The sequence below is a fragment of the Arachis hypogaea genome, chromosome 19 (genome assembly GCF_003086295.3).
Source record: "Arachis hypogaea cultivar Tifrunner chromosome 19, arahy.Tifrunner.gnm2.J5K5, whole genome shotgun sequence".
Classification (NCBI taxonomy): Eukaryota; Viridiplantae; Streptophyta; class Magnoliopsida; order Fabales; family Fabaceae; genus Arachis; species Arachis hypogaea.
In genome coordinates this window covers 75,409,459-75,414,504 of record NC_092054.1, presented here as the reverse complement: position 1 = coordinate 75,414,504, position 5,046 = coordinate 75,409,459, and the positions used below count along the sequence as shown (strand labels likewise).

Genomic DNA, 5,046 nt, shown 5'->3' with positions numbered 1-5,046 from the left:
TGATAAAGGGGTTTGAGCAAGCCGAAAGTATGAAGTGTGGAGAGTGGGAATTTGAGTGTGAGGAATGATCATGCACTAAGGTTCACTTATATAGGGAGGTCATGAGTGGATGGAAGGTGTAGATTGCAAGGATTGTTGCTTGATGGACGGTTGGGGTTGTGTATGAAGGAAGGACAAAGATCATCACTTAATGAGGGTGATTGGTTCGGTCTTCAAGGGTCTTCTTTCTCCAATGTTGCATGGCAGCGTTTCCCCATGCGTTCCCTCTTGAGGCATGTGTGTAGTGCTTTTCATTAAGTGGCGAAATCTCCCCCATTTAATTGTCCAATCAATCCCTTTTTATACTCCTTTTCTTTTCCTATAAAGACAAACTAAGAAAAGTAAGAAAAGATATTAAAATGACCATATGAACTTTACGGCTAATATTAATAAAAGGGAAGAAAGGATTTGATTGTTTATTTATGAATTCCAACTAACTAACTAACTATTGGTGGGTCCTTATATGCATTTTGGTGGCACCATGGGGTGACACCAAACTTAGTTTGAAGCAATGTGATGAAAAGTTTTGTTCAAAGCTCCCAAGACTAGCATGCATCTTGGTTTGCTTTGAACACCAAACTTGTTCTTCACTATATACTGCATGATAAAGATTTCACCAAGTGCTTGTCAAGTTTGGTTGAAATTCATAAACATTGATTTATTCATTATTTTAAAAACATATAAAACATGGGTTGCCTCCCATGAAGCGCTTCTTTAGCGTCACTAGCTTGACGTTTTTCCTTCATCAGGGTGGTTGGTAGTGCTTAAAGTCCTCCCCTCTTGCTGTGGACTTATATCCATTGGTTGGATCAATGATCTCCACATGTTCCAGGGAAAGAACTCTGTTGATAGTGAAGACCTTGGGTAACTGAGACGGTACAGTGGGGAGATTAGGGGGAATATTTGGGAAGTAAGCTGAGACAACTCTATCCCCTGGAGAGAAATCTTCTGTAGGGATTTTCTTGTTCCTCCACCTCCTTGGTACCTTCTTCTTTGTTTCTTTTGATGTTGCCTTCCCCTTGGTGACCTCTTTTTCTAAAGGAGTTGTGGTGTTGTCTTCACCTGTCTCTAGAAGTTTAGGTTCCTCCAACTTTTCCTTGAGCTGTGGCAATTGCTGTTTTCCTTGCTTATCTATTAAGGGGATCTCAGAATGAACTGGCTGTGCTTCAGTGCTTATTTCCTCCTTCAGTGTCTCATTATCATTTGTGCTTAGTTCCTTGTCCTCTTGATCTGTTTCTTGTGAGAGTTTGAAAACATTGAAGCTTAGTCGTTCATCATGGATTCTCAATATTAGCTCCCCTTTCTCTACATCGATAAGTGCTCTGGCCGTAGCTAGGAATGGTCTTCCCAATATGATTGGATGAGTGTGACTCTCTTCCATGTCCAGGATGACAAAGTCTGTTGGGAGAAAGTATTTCCCAACTTTTAGCAACACATTTTCCACCACTCCTACTGCTTGCTTTTGAGTTTTGTCAGCCAGTCTGATGATTACATCTGTGGGTATTATCTCATTGATCTGCAGCCTCTTTGCCAGGGATAAGGGTAGTAAATTGATGCTGGCCCCTAAATCACATAGTGCTCTATCGAACATAGTTTCACCTATGGCACAAGGGATTTGAAAACTCCCTGGATCTCTTCTTTTTGTAGGCAACTCAGGTTGAATAAGGGCACTACATTCCTTGTTCATCACTATAGTCTGGCCTCCTTTGAGTGAGCTTTTCCTGGGAATAAGTTCCTTCATATACTTGATGAATGCAGGCATTTGTTGAATTGCCTTGATGAATGGTATGTTCACATGCAGAGATGCAAACAAGTCTAGGAACCTTGAGTATATTCTTTTTCCCACAGCACCATTAAGCAGTTGAGGGAAGGGTGCATAGAGCTTCAGCAGCTCTTGTTGTGAGATTTCTGGTTCTTGGCGATCTCTATCCTCCTCCTTTGTTGAGTTGTCTTCAGGTTATTTGCAAAGTTTGCCTTGCTTGTCTTCAGTCTCTTGATCACTCGCAGTGACCATTTTACAATCTTCCCATCTTACTTTCTTTGCTTCTCCTTTGGGGTTTTTCTTCGTGTCACTTGGGAAGCTATTAGTAGGTTTGGGAATCTTCTCAGCTAAATATCCCACCTGAAATTCCAGCTTCCTGATGGTCTCTCCCTGGTTCTTAATATTGGCTCGCACTTCCTCTTTGAACACCTTATTTTCTTGAATCTCTTGGCATATTCCTTTAAGTAGGGCTTCAATCTTAGAGAGTTTGTCATCAATTGATGAGTGATTCGGAGTAGATGTGCTATTTTGGTTTTGATAGGCGTGTGGAGAAGTGTTGTTGTGGGGTGTTGTGATGTCCTCTGTGTGAATTGCTGGTGAGCTACATTGTTGTTGGAGTTGTAACGTCTCTGGTCTTGGAGTATGGATCATAGTTTTTCCTTGGTGAATTCCCAATGTAGTTGGCTTGCTCCTGACTCCCCTCTACTTCTTCATTCACTCCTTCTTGGGTTGTTGATGAAGTGGAGATTGCTGCTACTTGGTTCATTTCCATCTTCTTGGTGAGGTCAGCCAGCTGCTGGGTAATGAGCTTGTTTTGGGCCAACAGAGCATCTACATTGTTTAGCTCCATTACTCCTCTTGTGTTCCCTCTTTCGGAAGCATAGAAGTAGTCGTTCTCTGCTACTGTTTCAATAACATCTATGGCTTCCTCAATAGTCTTCTTCTTGTTCAAAGATCCTCCGGATGAATGGTCTACGGCCTTCTTTGACTCATAAGAGAGTCCTTCATAGAAAATGTGCAGCTGCACCCATTCGGTGAACATGTCAGGTGGACACCTCCTTGTTAAGTCCTTGAACCTCTCCCATGCTTCATATAGAGTCTCACCATCTTGTTGCCTGAAAGTTTGGACCTCAGCTCTCAGCCTATTGATTCGTTGAGGAGGGTAAAATCTTGCTAAAAATTTGTTCACCACGTCTTCCCAAGTTGTCAAGCTTTCCCTTGGGAAGGATTCCAGCCACTTGGCTGCTTTGTCCCTAAGTGAGAATGGAAATAGGAGCAGTCTATAGGCGTCAGGGTGAATACCATTAGACTTCACTGTATCACATATTCTCAGGAAGGTGGTCAAATATTGATTGGGGTCTTCTTGAACACCTCCTCCAAATGAGCAGTTGTTCTGAACAAGGGTGATGAGCTGTGGTTTAAGTTCAAAGTTGTTGGCATGGATTGTTGGCTTTTGGATGCTACTTCCACAATTGCCTGGGTTTGGATTGATGTAATTGCCCAAAACTCTTCTATCCTCCCCAGCATGATTTGCTCTACCTCCTCCCCCATGGTTGTGATCCTCTTCTTCATGATGGTTTTCCATGTTGTCTTCCATGTTTGTTTCAAAGAATTCCTCTTCTTCCTCAGCACCAACCACTTTCTTTCCTCTTGCCTCCCTCCTTAATCTAAGGAAGGTCTTCTCAGGTTCAGAATCGAAGGATGTTGAAGCCCCGCTTCTTCTCCCTGTCATACAACCATCAAGTGTAAGCAAAAAAAGATAGGTGCAGAAAGTATTTGTGTCAGAATTACTGTTAGTTGTGGGTGATGCAATATATCAAACAGTTAGTGGGTTAGCAAACAGAATTGAAAATAACAAAGTAAAACAAAAGAGTAGAGGGGGAAGGGAAGATGTTTAACGAAAACAAAAAGTAAATCACTCAAACAGAAAATGAAATTCACAAAAATAAAAATGCTCAATCTAGTGATCTTCCAATTTAATCATTGTTGATGCACAATCAATCCCCGGCAACGGAGCCATAAACTTGATGCACGGAAAACTTGTCTCTCAACAAATCTCCTTTCGGCAAGTGTACCGAATTTGTCGTCAAGTAAAAACTCATAATAGAGTGAGGTCGAATCCCACAGGGATTGATTGATCAAGCAACTTTAATTAGAAGAATGTTCTAGTTGAGCGAATCTAGAATTGGGTTGAGAGTTGCAGAAAATAAAATGGCGGGAATGTAAATAACAGAAAAGTAAATGCTATAATTAAAGGACTGGAGGTAAATGACTGAAAATAAATTGCAGAATTGTAAATGGGAGTGGGGGATTTGCTCATAAAAGTAAATGGCAGAAATTAAAGAGAATGGGTAAGATCAGAGATGGGGAGTTCATTGGGCTTAGGAGATGTTGTAATTCTCTGGATCAAGTTCATTTTCATCTCTTCCTCAATCAATGCACTCATTGATCTCCTTGGCAATCTTAAGTGATTGAATTACAATTTCATGCAATTCAATCTCTCAAATATTGATCAATAGCCAATTCCTTGGTCAATTGCTCATGAGAAGAGATGAAGTATGGTCACTGATTATACCACATGCATTTCCCAAATCAAGTATTGAGAGGGTTATAGTCACATACCCATCCAAACCCAATTTGGTCCAGCATGAGAAAGCATTTCTAGCTTGATCTCTTCATTCCTCTTTCGAGGTTCAAAAGAGATCCAAGTTTGAATAGCTTCTCTTCCAAGATAACTACTCAATAGGATGAAGATCGAAAGCTTTCAAGTAAAATCAAGAGAAAAGATAGAAGAAGAATAATGAAAATTAGTATTGATCCATCAAATTACAACAGAGCTCCCTAACCCAATGAAAGGGGTTTAGTTGTTCATAGCTCTTGAAAATGAAAATAAAGATGGAGAATACATCATAGAACTAGAAATTGCAGAGAAAGTAAAATACAGAGAGTAATTCTCTTTTTCCAACTTTTCAAACTCCCTTTTACAATTCAAAGCTACTCCTATATATACTACTCTTCTCAGCTTCTAGTTTGCTCTTCAAGTCTTGGGCCTTTGGATCTTGAGTTTAAAGCAGTTCTTTTCTTCATTTGGGCTTGGCTTTACTTGCAGAGAGAAAGTGTAAAGTGGGCAGAGACTTTAGCTCAGGGCGTTAGGGGTGTTAACATTTAGTGAAAGTATAAGTTCGAGAACGTTAGTGACACTTAACATTTTCACTAACGTTCCAATGTACCCCTTTGCCTCACGT

General features: G+C 40.5%; 1 non-coding gene across 1 annotated transcript; it reads left to right on the top strand.

Moving 5' to 3' along the window:
- The first annotated feature begins 2,841 nt into the window (after positions 1 to 2,841).
- Positions 2,842 to 2,945, top strand: LOC112781949 (small nucleolar RNA R71). The gene has a single exon (XR_003192694.1). It is a non-coding gene; the product is annotated as a small nucleolar RNA R71 (small nucleolar RNA).
- The last annotated feature ends 2,101 nt before the right edge of the window (positions 2,946 to 5,046 follow it).